This window comes from Schistocerca gregaria, chromosome 2, assembly GCF_023897955.1.
Source record: "Schistocerca gregaria isolate iqSchGreg1 chromosome 2, iqSchGreg1.2, whole genome shotgun sequence".
Taxonomy (NCBI): Eukaryota; Metazoa; Arthropoda; class Insecta; order Orthoptera; family Acrididae; genus Schistocerca; species Schistocerca gregaria.
The window spans coordinates 901209659-901224703 of NC_064921.1; the positions used below are offsets into that span (position 1 = coordinate 901209659).

The window sequence follows — 15045 nt, forward strand, 5'->3', positions numbered from 1 at the left end:
ATATGGAATCGGTGGGGTCAGGAGTTTAATACGGAACGCCGTGCTGGATCCCAACGGCCTCGTATCACTAGCAGTCGAGATGACGGGCATCCGCCTGGCTGTAACGGATCGTGCAGCCACGTCTCGATCCCTGAGTCAACAGATGCGGACGTTTGCAAGACAACAACCATCTGCACGAACAGTTCGACGATGTTTGTAGCAGCATGAACTATCAGCTCGGAAACCATGGCTGCGGTTACCCTTACCGCTGCATCACAGACAGTAGCGCCTGCGATGGTGTACTCAACGACAAACCTGGGTGCACGAATGGCAAAGAGTCATTTCTTCGGATGAATCCAGGTTCTGTGTACAGCATTATGATGGTCGCATCCGTGTTTGGCGACATCGCGGCGAACGCACATGGGAAGCGTGTATTCGTCATCGTCATACTGGCGGATCACCCGGCGTGATGGTATGGGGTGCCATTGGTTACACGTCTCCGTCACCTTTTGCTCGCATTGACGTTACATTTCAGATGTGTTACGACCCGTGGCTTTACCCTTTATTCGATCCCTTCAAAACCCTACATTTCAGCAGGATAATGGACGACCGCGTGTTGCAAGTCCTGTACGGGCCTTTCTGAATACAGAAAATATTAGACTGCTGCCCTGGCCAGCACATTCCCCAGATCTCTGATCGCTCATCAATTGAAAACGTCTGGTCAATGGTGGCCGAGCAACTGGCTCGTCACAATACGCCAGTCACTACTCTTTCTGAACTGTGGTATCGTGTTGAAGCTGCACGGGCAGCTTTACCTGTACACGCTATCCAAGCTCTGTTTGACTCAATGCCCAGGCGTATCAAGGCCGTTATTACGGCCAGAGAAGGTTGTTCTGGTTACTGATTTCTGAGGATCTATGCACCCAAATTGCGTGAAAATGTAATCACATGTCAGTCCTCGTATAATATATTTGTCCAATGAATACCCGTTTATCATCTGCATTTCTTCTTGGTGTAGCAATTTTAATGGCCAGTAGTGTACGTGGCGAAGGCAACAGTCAAGTGTATTCCAGTAAATTCGACACAAGCGGATTTCTCGTCCATCATTAGGTTCGTCGCATGGAAGAAAAAGAAGAGTCCCAACTCTTCCGACGCTCGGCAGCTTATTAGCAGACCACATTTTTCTTTAAGATATCTTACAGGCCATTTCTACTACGAGAGGACGTGACAAACCATCCAGCCAGGAATGAGGAGAAGCAGCAGCATCTAATCTGCTAACACTCCTGTGCCTTGGACCAAGGATACAGTCCTTCCGTTAGCGACAGCGGCAGGTCGCGCTTTCAGTTCAGCTAGGGTTGAAGCACAGACATTGAACGGAGCACTGGACATGCGCCTCATCGCACTGCTGTGTTCAAGTCAGTTATAAATATGGAAACGAAGAGTGGCAGTGGAGCAGGTGTCTCAAAGAATAAACTGAAAGGAGTTGCCTCTACCTCTATTCTTGACGGCACTTGTGTAAAATTGTTAATACTATATTCTGGACCCCGGAAGCTGCTGACTGCGGGCCAGCGTGGCAGCCTGACCTCGTTAAGTGCTAGGGCGGAAACGTCCGTCATGTCAGCGCGCCTTTGGACAGCTTCTTCCATCAGAAGGCGGTGAGAGGTTTCTGTTCGCCTGGCGACTGATTACAGACAGGCAGCTGCTCAGTAGACGGTTCTGGGTAAATGCAATGCAACTATGATCGACGCCGATCTGTTCTAACCGCCACAGTAACCCTTCTACTATACCCGTGGGCTTGAGGCCTGGTAGCACAGTATTGCTATGAACCTGTTGGTTTACCTTGAGTGACGGTATCAGCAATGCAGGACAGATTCCCACAGCAACATTCCTCGCCAAGCGGCGGCAATAGTGTTTACCTCCTCGCTCCGAGCGGTCGCCGCTGTCATGTATCAAGAAAACGCTGACAATCTATTCAGCGTGAGTCAAAAGTTCTTGGACAAATGGTTCAAATAGCTCTGATCACTATGGGACTTAACTTCTGAGGTCATCAGTCGCCTAGAACTTAGAACTAATGAAACCTAACTAACCTAAGGACATCACACACATCAATGCCCGAGGCAGGATTCGAACCTGCGACCGTAGCGGTCACGTGGTTCCAGACTGTAGCGCCTAGAACCGCACGGCCACTCCGGCCGGCCTCTGATCAGCAATCGGTATATTCTTCAATAAAAGGCATCGTATCCGGCCGAGTTACAAACCAATGAGTCGTTATGGAAGTTATCGTTTTACACAGATGTAACTAATCTTATGAACTACCGTATTTAAAATTACAAGGAGGAAGCCAATTACTGAATGTTTTGTTATCCTTTCGTCAAAAAATTGTTTTGTTTCAGTCTCAGTTGAGCAAAAAGTGTTTCACGCATTTTAATACGTGCCAAAAATTGTCAGGAATAACAGACTCACCATTTCCGGTCGATCTCGCAATTGAAAGTTAGAGCGCCATATCCAGCTTTAAAGAAACTCTGTATTCCGTTCAACTTCTCTTTCAAGCATTTGTTGTCTCTGACAAAACTACGATGTCATCGACAAACCTCAAAGTTTTTATTTGTTCTCCTTGAACTTTAACTCCTACGCCAAATTTTTCTTTGGTATCTTTTAGTGTTCGCGCAATGTACAGATAGAACATTATCGAGGGGAGGCTACAACCCTGTCTCGTTCCCTTTTCAACCATTACCCTTTTTATGCCTTTCGACTCATAATTGCCGTTTTGTTTCTGTACAATTTGTAAATAGCTTTTCGTTCCCTGTGTTTTACACCTACTACTTTCAGAATTTCAAAGAGACTATTCCAGTCGACACTGCCAAAAGCTACACATGCTGTAAACATAAGATTGTAGCCGGCCACACCGGCCCTTCAGTCTGGAACCGCGTGACTGCTACGGTTGCAGGTTCGAATCCTGCCTCGGGCATGGATGTGTGTGATGTCCTTAGGTTAGTTAAGTTTAAGCAGTTCTAAGGTTTAGGGGACTAATGACCCCAGATGTTAAGTCCCATAGTGCTCAGAGCCATTTGAACGATTTATTTTGACAAGTTTGCCTTTCCTTAAACTGTGTTCTAAGTACGTCGTAGTGTCAGTATTGTCTCGCGTGTTACCACATTTCACCGGGATCCAAACACCAGATGGATGAGTTTTGTCGTGGTCGGCTGTGGCAAGGCTTTCAGTAGTTCCGACGGAATGTCGTATCTTCCCGGAACCTAGTTTCGACTTAGGTCTTTCAGTGCTGTCAAATTCTTCTCGCAGTATAATGTCCTCCATCTCATCTTCATGTACGGCCTCTTCCATTTGTATAATATTACCTGCAAATTCTACTCCCTCGTATAGATCCTCCATATATTTCTTCGCTTCTTTGCTTAGATCTGGTTTTCCATCTGAGCACTTGATGTTCATACCACTGCTTTTCTTTCTTTCTTTTTTTTTTTTTTTTTTTTTTTTTTTTTTAAAGGCCTCTTTAATTTTGCTGTATTCAGTATATATCTTTCCCTTAGTCCCCTAGTGGTACATGCTTCTGCATCCTTGCGTCTTTCCTCTAGACATTCCTGCTTAGCCATTTTGCACTTTGTCAGTCTCATTTTTTAGACGTTTGTATTCCCTACCGACCTTTTCATTTGCTGGATGTCTTTATATTTTCTTCTTTCATAGGTAAATTTCTGTATGTCCTATGTCACTCACCAAGAATTGCTACTAGGCCTTATCATTTTACGTATCTGATCCTCAGCTGTCTTCACTATTTCATATCTTAAAGCTACCCATTCGTTTGCTGTTTTGTATTCTTTACCCGTGTTCTAGTCAATAGTTGCCTAATGCTATGTCTGGAACTCCCAGGTCTCTTCTCCTTTTAAATTCCTACCTTTTTGCAGTTTCTTCCATTTTTAAACTACAGTTAGTAACCAATAAATTGTGATGAAAGTCCACGTCTGCCCCCTCGAAATGTCTTAAAATTTAAAAGCTCCTTCGTAAATCTCTGTCGTACGATTACATCATCAGTCCTAAACCTTCCTATGTCTCCAGGTATCTTCCACATATGTAACCTTCTTTCATGATTCATAAGCCAAATGTTAGCTTTCATTAAGCTGTGCTCAGCGCAAAAATCTACCAGTCGGCTTCCTCTTTCATTCCTTTCCGCCCAGTCCATATTGACTCCTATTTTCCCTTCACTTCCTTTTGCTACTATCGTACTCATGTCTCCCATCACAATAAAATTTTCGTCTCCTTTAACTGTCCGCAAAATTTCTTTTATCTCATCATACATACCTTCAATCTCTTCTTCATCTGCGGAGCTAGTTGTAATATAAAATTTATTACTGCCACGGGTGTGAGTTTTGTGTCTATCTTGGCAAGGATAATACGTCCACTGTGTTGTTCATAGTAGCTTACCAGCATTTATATTTTATTATTTTTCTACATTACCGTAGCTGTGTCTGGATCACGGGGTGATTCGTACGATATCCGACCGGCTCGGAAATTTTCTCCGCCCGGGGACTGTGTGTTTGCCTTATCCTCATAATTTCATCGTCATTCGGGACAATGGCGAGAGTGGACTATGGAAAGATTGGGACTTTGTACGAGCGCTGATAACCGCTTCGTTGAGTGCCCCACAAACCAATCATCATCCTGCATTACCGCTATTTGATTTTGGATTTGTAGCCCTATATTCATCTGATCAGAAGTCCTGTCCCTGCCGTCATCGAAGTTTACCAATCAATATATATTTTAAAAATGAGTCCAATGTTCGTGATGCAAAACTCAGAGACGAGTCCCAGTGCGATCAAGGGGGTTGTATGGTGTGGTAGCCATCCATGAAGCCATCCATTAAGCTTCCTGTTTTTACCTGAAGGGCATGCTTCTGAAGTGTAAGGACTCGGAAGTTCCACCATTTAGAAATTTCTAGAATATTTCAGAACATTCGAGAGTATTTGAGAACATTCCAGAACTTTAGAGAGTATTCGAAAGCATTCCACAACTTTCCTGAGGGTTTCGGAATGTTTCACAATGACCTGGGATGTTTCGGAATATTCGGGAATGGTTTGGAACATTCGGGAAGATTCCAGAATTTTCAGGGACATCCCGGAACATCCCAGATCATTGTGAAACATTCCAGAACAGTCTCAAATGTTGTGGTATGTCCTGAAACATTGTGGACCATTCGAAACCTTTTTGGTATGTACTGGAATTCGCCACTGGTGGGACTAACCATTGGTAGGGCGTTGCCTTATATACCCCTACCAGTAGGTAGCCCCAACAGTGGCGAATTCCAGAACATACCAAAAAGGCTTCGAACGGTCTACAATGTTCCAGAACATTCCACAATGTTTTAGTGTTCCGGGTTGTTCCGCAATGATCTGGGATGTCCCGGAATGTTCCCGAATGTTCCAGGACATTCCAACACTCCCAGATAATTGTGGATCACTTCGGAACGTTGTGAAATGCTCTCGAACTCTAGAATGTTGTGGAATACCTTTATATCTTCTAAAGCATGCCCTTCATATTGATTACTTCTTTAACCATATTCGCGACACATTTTACGAACTGAATGAAAATATATCTCCGAATGCAAGTGCAATATTATAGCACCGTACGACATTTCGTTCAGGAGATATGACGTCATATGCTATGAGACGCATGATAAACTGCCGCATAAATTCAGATTTGCCGCTGAATAAATAGTCTATCATAGTACGACACGTAGTTCAGGAGATAAAACATCAGAAATATTAAGCACAAGGCCAGACTCTGCGTGGTAAGGGCGACAACGTGCAGCTATAAATAAGTACCTGGTCTACATCTACATCCGTTCTCCGCAAGCCACTTGACGGTGTGTGGAGGAGGGTACTTTGAGTACCTCTATCGGTTCTCCCTTCTATTCCAGCCTCGTATTGTTCGTGGAAAGAAACATTATCGGTATGGCTCTGTGTGGGCTCTAATCTCTCTGATTGTATCCTTGTAGTCTTTTCGCGAGATACACGTAGGAGGGCGCATTATACTACTTGACTCCTCGGTGAAGGTATGTTCTCGAAACTTCAACAAAAGCCCGTTCCGAGCTACTCAGCGTCTCTCCTGCAGTGTCTTCCAGTGGAGTTTATCATCTCCGTAACGCTTTCGCGATTACTAAATGATTCTGTAACGAAGCGCGCTGCTCTCCGTTGGATCTTCTCTCTCTTTTATCAACCGTATCTGGTACGGATCCCACACTAGTGAGCAATATTCAAGCAGAGGGCGAACAAGTGTACTGTAACCTACTTCCTTTGTTTTCTGATTGCATTTACTTAGGATTCTTCCAATGAATCTGTCTGGCATCTGCTTTACCGACAATCAACTTTATATGATCATTCCATTTTAAATCACTCCTAATGCCTACTCCCAGGCAATTCTTCGAATTAACTACTTCCACTTGCTGACCTGCTGTATTGTAGCTAAGTGATAAAGGATCTTTCTTTCTATGTATTTACATCACATTACACATGTCAACCCCGAGTTTCTCCGTTAGTTTCCACTATATTTAATTTCAGCCTATCCATTTCCCTAATTTAAATTTCTAACTTTACTACTTGATTAAGGGGTGCAGATCCGATCCGTAGAATGTCAGTTCTGTTTCTCTTCATGACGACATCCTCGTGAGTAGCCCTGCTAGGAGATTCGAATGAGGGACTATTTTACCTCGGGTTATATTTTACCCAGCTGGATGTCATCATCATTTAACAGTACAGTAGAGCTTCACGTCTTCGAGAAAAATTACTGCTATAGTTTTCCCTTTCTTTTAGCCGTTCTCAGTACGAGCACAGCAAGTCCGCTTTGGTTGATGTTACAAGACCAGCGTTGTCAACCAAGTAGTGTTGCTCCAGCAACTACTGAGAAGGATGCTGCCCGTCTTCAGTGACCATGCAACTACTGAAAAGGTTGCTGCCCCTCTTCAGGATCTTCAGGAACCACTCATTTGTCTGGCTTCTCAACGGATACCCCTCAGATGCAGCTGCACCTGTGTTATGGCCATCTGTATCGCTGCTGCGGTACGCAAGCCACCCCACCATCGGCTGGGTTCATGTTTCATTTGGGGGGGGGGGGTGTAATTCAGTACTCTAATTTTTTATTTGTAGTACAGTACATACGATCTTGAAGAAAATTGCCAAAAAATATTTGTTTATCGGAAAAGAGATATAACAGTATCGTTAATTAAATTCATTGCGTGCGTACTAGGGCCTTACGGGCATCTTTAATGAAGTCGTGTTAACTAACGGGGACACATAGGAACTGGAACTCATAAACAGATAGTGCAAGGGGAAGGGATACCGTGCGCCGACGAAGAAAAGATTTTGCAACGTCGTTGCAGAGAAATTGCAGCATCGTCGCGGGTGACAAGGGTGTTAGTACAGCCGACTGAATACAGCATCTTCTAGCCTACTATACAGAACGGAAGTTTATAGCAGAACGAGTGACTTAGTGTCCATTTATAATGGCCAAAGAGACCGATCCAGGCCAGAAGGTGGTTTCTGAAATGGTTATTTCCGTGGGCCGGCTTGATGATTTTCGGGGACCAGTGTTGGTCCGCGGGCCGTACAGCAACGACCCAGCGTCTGTATTCCTCGTCAGACAGGAATAGCCGCAGAAATGGATGTAGACAGATAAGCACTACTGGTATCTTGATAGATTAGCACAGCCCATTCAAAAGTGTAACGAAGATGCTCAGGGAACTTAAACAGGAATCTCTGGAAGAAAGATTTCGTTTCCACAAAAACCTGTTCTCAACAGAGAACATCGTGGAGGAGAAATGATCCACAAATCTTGGTCTGTTACACAAAGGAATTAAGAGAATAAGGGAGATACCATATGTACGGATTCACTGTCATTTTTGCTACTCTGTACGTAAATGGTACAGTAGCTAACAAAGAAGTACCCTCCGCCGTGCTCTGTAATGTGACTTCTGTAGTCTGTACGTAAAAGTTGTAGAGGACAGGACACAGCCTGAATATTTCATTGAGATTCTGCTTGCTAGAATGCTTGACTAATGTCGAATTAATGTAAAATTTCAGTTGTTACAGGCAACGATGCCTGGTCTTACAACCGACGACGATTAGGGCTGTGAAAGGTTCAGAACTACTACCGCATGCCGACTAGTTTGTTCGCGCGACTGGCTCTCTGAATATTTACACTAAAAACTGGAGGTGACTTACGACCGGAACACTTTCTGGGGGAAAGTTCACGTTCACAAAAACAGCAATAAAAATCTCTCTGCCATTGTTCTTACAAAAGGACCGTTGTTTAAAAATATATATAAAAAGCCGCTTTTGCCGCGCTGCGGTCGGCATTAATGTCAGCTTACCTGAAACACAGAAAAAAGGGGAAGAAAATTCCTGCGCCCGTTCTCCCACGCCGGGGAGGTTTGAAATATTGCATGCGATTGTTTCTGTTTTTTTTCCCCTCTCTACTCCCCACAGCGGCATTGTTTTTGTTGTCGACCCTTCGCGCCCTTCCTCCGGTCATTACACATTAATCCGTGGCGAGGCTAAAGGCTGGATGGAGGTGCCGGCTAAAGGTAGCCGCCTCCCACACTGCTAGGACCGAAACCGACCCGCTGGCGCCCATGTGAATGTTTCACGCACGGCCGACTTCGCCCCACTGCTCGACAGACAGCCACACAGGGCATATATTAGCGTTCTCCACAAAAGTCGCTGCTTTCAGATCAGGTACCGTTGTGATGTATCCCCGTGTGGATTGTACTGAAGTGCCATGTAACACAGTTGACTTATTTCCAACCTGTTGATGGTATAAAAAGTTATAGATTAAATTGTACCTTCTCAAGCCAGTCATGAGTGAATGCATTTACACGCATTGCTTTATATGCTGAGGATCTTGCTCGTTCACGTAGGACATGTTTCGAAGTGGGTGTAGGTACCGCATATATCGAAGGTCACAAGGCGACTATTTTCCATGCAGAAACGCTACCTGGCTGAAGTGCTTACTCTGAAATGCACGCGTCTCCTGTCGTGAGTGAAGCAGCACCGCCAATGCAAGTGAAAATAATATTGGATCTGATTTATACCCTTTACGTGAACAGTAAATGATCAGCAGGAAATATAGTCATGAGAAGGATAGAAAGAAAGTGTACCTGGACTCGAGTGATCCACGAAAAACTTGTACCACTTTTATTTCGTGATATGTTCATATGCATCGAAACCAGGTTTTCAGTGGCTGGGGGGAAAGAGTACATACTGGACCTATACGAATGAAAAGTGACAGAAGATCAAACGGCCGTGTATTTTTAAGACGAAAAGGATTTAAGGTTAGAGTGTGATATAGCTTTGAAAGACTTGAGATAAACCAATGCAGAAGGGACAGATGACGTTCCTTTGGAATATTTAAAATTATTGGGAAGTGGCAACCGAATGATTATTAAGGTCAGTAGGTAGAATGTATAAGACATGAGGCATATCATCGGACTTTCGAATGAACGTCATCCGCCCAGTCCCAATGACATAAAAGGTGCTCTCCGGTGACCCAGCCCCGCAGAGCGCCATGATTTATTGTCGTGTCCCCGTTTTAGTCAATTTCGTGTTGTCGTGTCTCTGTCATCTACTTTACAGGATATTTTAGCTGATAACGCTCGAGCAGCTGCTCGTGTTCTTCGTTTTATTACTTTGACTGGCTTGTCCAAAGACATCTAACTCTTTCACTTATTTTATCTGCGTTTTCGTAAGAACTTTCTGGTGTAACCCCCCCCCCCCCCCCCCCTTGAGTTTGACTAGATGCTATGTGCTCTTACAATTGTGACTGGGCGCTAATGACCTCAGTAGTTGAGCGCCCTTAAACCCCCCCCCCCCCCCAAAAAAAGACATAAAAGGCAGATAAAGACCAGGACATCGCACAATCAGAAGATCTCTTACATGACTATCTGTTTGGCTTTAGGAAAGATAGACACACCAGAAAGACAGGTATGACATTTCGCTCGATAATGAAGGCACTACTTAAGAAAAGTAAAGACACTTTCGTAGAATTAGTCTTCTGGGAAAAAAACATTCAACAGTTTAAAGTGATTCGATACGTTTAAAAACTTAAAAAAAATTGGTATACGCTACAAGATAGGACAATTAATAGACAATATGCTCTGGAAGACAAGAGGGAACAATAAGAGTGGAAGATCAATGGCAAAGTACTCTAATTAAAAAGGTACGTAAGGGATGGGTGCAGCATTTCTCCAGAACATTTTAACGTTTATATGGAAAAAGCAATGAAACACTCAAACGAAAAGTTCAGAAGCGGGATGGAAAATCTGGGTGAAAGAATATAATTGGTAAGATTCTCTGTGATCCGCAGTTCTGTTCGACACTTGTCGAATGTGATGGACAGGCAACTGAGCACACGGTATGAACAGAGACTAAACGAAAGAAAGTAAAGAGTAATATTGAGTTACAGAATTAAGTTACGGAAATTAAATCGTTTAGGAGACAGAAAGAAGGAATTCAGAGATCTTGCAAGCAAAATAACGGATTTAGGGCAAAGGAAGGGAACTTAAGAAGCAGACTACCACAGGCAATAACTGCATTCCTCGCCAGAAGTAGTTCACCAGTACTAAATGCTGGCCTTAATTTGAAGAGATTGGCGGGAGCATAAGAGAAGGCCACGACATTCTGTGGAAAGACCGTAAAAGAGGAGAAGGTGGTGTTGCAGAAGAACGCTGGAAAGTTAATGGACATACAAGACGTGAAATAAGGTTGCCCGCAGGATCGGACAGTAATGGAATAAATGTATGGAAGACGTGAACCATAAATAGAATAGGATGGTAGCTTATTTGTGAAGACATCGACTATCTTCCACGTTTCTAGAGACAGCGCCTTAGAAAGTAAAATGTTAGTGGAAGACGCGATGAGAGTGCATCCAACAAATAATCGAGGACGTCTTTCAGCGCTACTGTAAGATGAAGAAATTGGCAAAATAGAAAGCATGGTACCAAGCTGCATCAAAGTAAAACATCGCTCGTACACACGTTACGTCTACTTCTGTACTTCGCAAGTCACCTTGTGATTTGTGGCGGAAGCAACTTTGTGTACCACGATCACTTTTACCTTTCCTCTTGCATTGTTCACAACTGAAACTTCCGCTACAGCTAAACAGATCTTTTTTTTGCTACTGAAGTCTTACACAACCCAGTTTCGGCATCTAAATTGTATCTTCAAGTGCAACTGTAAATGAAAAATAACACAATATGTCTGAGCAGTGAGACCAACGAAAAATCTACTTGTAGTACAGAAGCAATTAAGGTCCAAAATATATAGATAACAACGGATATATCTTAATTCAGTGCAAAGTGTACATGTACAAATTAAATTAAGGGTCAACACATCTACCGTACGTAGCTCGTCAGAGGAAGTATGGAAAAGTGGCCACGCTATAATCACCGGGTTGTGTAAGAGTAGAGTAATAAACATTTTTTGGTCAATTGTAGCGCAGGTTTCAATTACGAACAATTAATAGTTGTACATGTCCCACTAACAGAAATTCCATGTTGCAGGCCGGTCGATCCGCGCGTAGTAAAAATGTAGGTAAGGTTCCTTGTGAGCTCATATAGGTTAACTATTCTAGTAATGTATCATCCCCGAACATTAATAGGCCTCTCAATCTGGGAGCCTCGCCACCATGACTAGACCATTTTCAATCAAATCCAAAATAAGGTCAAAATATGTTTAGTATATAAGAGGCGGTTCGAAGTTAGAGGCCTCATACGTACGCGAAGTATAAACATGGGTAACTACTTATCTATTGTCAATGAGTGTATTCAGAAGTTTTATAGTTTTTGTAGAACGTTGCACTAAAATTAAAAACTGTGGTATGATAACCAGACGCAATTATTGTACAAGAAAGTTTTTTTGAAGCGTGTGCCATCTAAGTAGATATACTACAGTTACTGGCGGAATTAAAGCTGTGAGGACGGGGCGTGAGTCGTGCTTGGGTAGCTCAGTTGGTAGAGCACTTGCCCTCGAAAGGCAAAGGTCCCAAGTTCGAGTCTTTGTCCGGCACACAGTTTTAATCTGCCAGGAAGTTTGATATCAGCGCACACTCCGCTGTAGAGTGAAAATTTCATTCTATAGTGTAGTTACAGTTTAAAAATGTACAAATGATTGCAGTGAAGAACTTACAAGTAATTTATTAATTGCAGTATTACATTCTAAAAATTACTTTTTCTAAGGTTAAACATAATTATAATATAATTTATTTTATGAATATTAAAATCCAGAGAGATGAAGTAGTGTAGAATCGTCTAGATTGAAGCAAAAGTTTTTACCAACTGTAGAAATCCAGATCAACACTAGAATCATCTAGACGCCATACATCGGGAACAACCACAGAAAAACGTTTTGTAAAGATTATATTTGTCGGGAGAGACGATAGAGGATATATGAAAAGATATTCAGCAGCAGATTGAAAAAATTGGATATTACATTCTTCAGACAGAAAGTTATGTCATCAACGTGCGAATGTCAGGTGTACATGAGCAAGTACGACGAAAAATTCTGCAAGTCCATCCAAAAGTTCTACTCTGGCCCGGTGTTAATCATTCCTTAACACTCTGTGGAGCTCATGCATTCATCTATGTTACCTGTAACATGCTAGCGTCACCTTTTTCGGAGCTGTAGAGGAGTTATATTCATTCTTCTCGTCTTCTACTTAAAAATGTGAATTACTTATAGAAAAAAGAGGAAAAAGTTTAAAACCATTGTCTGATACTAGCTGGAGTGCTCATTACAATTTAGTCAGTCATAAAAGAAAATGGGGAAACAGTTGTGAGGGTTTTGGAGGATATGCAGATCAGTCCAACGCCAACCTTGATACTAGACCTACACTAAGCTTGACCCTTCCAGCTATATTTGATTTTACCTTTTCGACCTATATCAACTTCTGGCACGCGGTACTGGTGGAAGTAAATTTAGTCCAACAGTGTCTACAGTTTCCATAAATGACTTTGTATAAGAATTCACGAATTTAACCCTGAATGAGTTTTTCCTGACAGAACGAGCCAAGATTATAGACAATGCAATGATGTGGACGTTAACATTGACAGAGGGGAAGAAGAAAGACAAACAAAACCATGACAGGTGACGCTGGATTACGAATTCAAGAAATAGTTCGTCGGTCAATATTTGTATGCAGAGACTGATTTATATTAGAACTGTGCCCACAAAACACGGCCAGAAACGAAATCACCAACATTTTCCAAATTGTTGAAACAAAATTACTGTTTGAAGCTTTGGCTGCAGCATTGCAGAGTTGGGTAAAAATTTATAAGTTTTATCAGGAGCAGGTGCAGCAAGAAATAAAAAGGTATCGTAGGAATGTACACACGTGCATCCGAAAGCTGTGTGGATGTTGCTGTCCGATGAACAGCGCACGAAGTCCTTCAATTTATAGGTAAATGGGACCTCAATGAATCATAACGTAGCATTCAAAATTTTTCGTAACAATGTCGGAGAAAAGCGATCTTATATGGTTTGTAGAATTGGTGGAAAACACGGTAGATCTCAATGGTTATTTTATTTACAATGACCGGTTTCGGCCTTGTCCTATGCCGTCTTCAGAATAGCATTATCAGCTTAACTGTGTCCATAACAGTCAGTAGACCTTGGGTTCTCTGTGGTTATTTCCAGTATATGAAGTCTAGATGACTTTAGAGTTTATTTTTATGTCTACAGTTGGTAAAAACCTTTGCTTAAATCTAGTTGACTCCTTTTTTTTTCGCTAGGTTCCTGCAGACCAAATAGATTTTATGTCTCTTAAGGAGCTGGTTATCTTTCCCGTTACTGAGCCACCGAGTGACAAAAACGCAAGGTTCTTCGTTTTATCCTCAGGGGCCTTCTGCTTACGGAAAGCTTTCAACGTCTGAGACGGCTTCTGCTCGATGCACTAAGGGCCTCAGAACAGAACTTTTCTGCCAAGGGTGGTGATAGCTGATAGAACGCGGATATCGATCTGTGGTGGTGGGTTTCCAGTAAACACCGTGGCTGAGGTACCCATCTCTCTCTACTTCCAACGTGAACTTGGTGTTGTCGGGGATGCTGTTGATGTGGTCCGAGATTTCTCCCAGATTTTCAAGTCGATGAGACCAGACAATGATGGTGTCGTCGACTAACGATAAAAGCAACTAGCCTTTGCAGAAGCCGTGTCCAGAACGATGTGTTCAAAGTAATCCATAAACAGGTTGGCTACAACTGGAGCTAATGGGCTCCCCATTGCGACGCCATCCGTATGGTTAAAATGTTCTCCATCATGCAAAAAATACGCTGATGTTAGAGTGTGCTTAAATAAATCCAGTGTCGTGAAATAGCTTGGAGCGTGATTAATGACACATCAAAGCTAACCAGCATATCTCCTTCTCAAAGACGCATGCATTTAATTCGACTGATGAAGTCAGTCGTGTTTTTGAGGTGGTGCATTCATCAACCAACATGTGGAGTAAGGAGACTGACCAGATGTTTTACTAGTCTATAAGTTGGTGATCCAATTGTGTTTATGTTGGGACGTATAGCTGTGCTCTCTTATAAACATTTCGACGGCTGTACAATTACCTATCTAATGAGGCCTGTGAAAGATGATGTGGAATTTAGAATGCTAGGCGTATATAAAGTACATTATGTGGGTCGACAATTTTGTCTGAGAGACTGTATGTACTTTCGAACAGCGCTGTGTAGCACACGAGAGACATTTTCGACTGCGGCATCCTGAGAAACTAGTGGTAGCGGAACATGCTCTACAAATCGGACACCGTATTGCCTTTGTCGGGACATCTGTTATTACACGGTCTATTAGTTTCCGCGACAGCGTAATGAAATAAGCGATCTTGATAAGTTTCTGACAACAACCTGAATAGCGAAGGTGGCATGCATCTAAGCACTGCCTGGAACTGGGCCACCGGTGGGTTGAAGCGGGCGCGGCAAGCGCGCAACGAAAACATTACCAGTAACTTCGCTGAATGCAGCGCGGCTGTATAAGGGCAGCAGGAGAGATAGTCACCATCTGACAACG

General features: G+C 42.9%; 1 protein-coding gene across 1 annotated transcript in view; it reads left to right on the forward strand.

The window, feature by feature from the left end:
* The window catches only part of LOC126335344 (neuroligin-4, X-linked-like), a 397024-nt gene that overhangs the window by 57905 nt on the left and 324074 nt on the right, over positions 1–15045 (forward strand). The window lies entirely within an intron of this gene.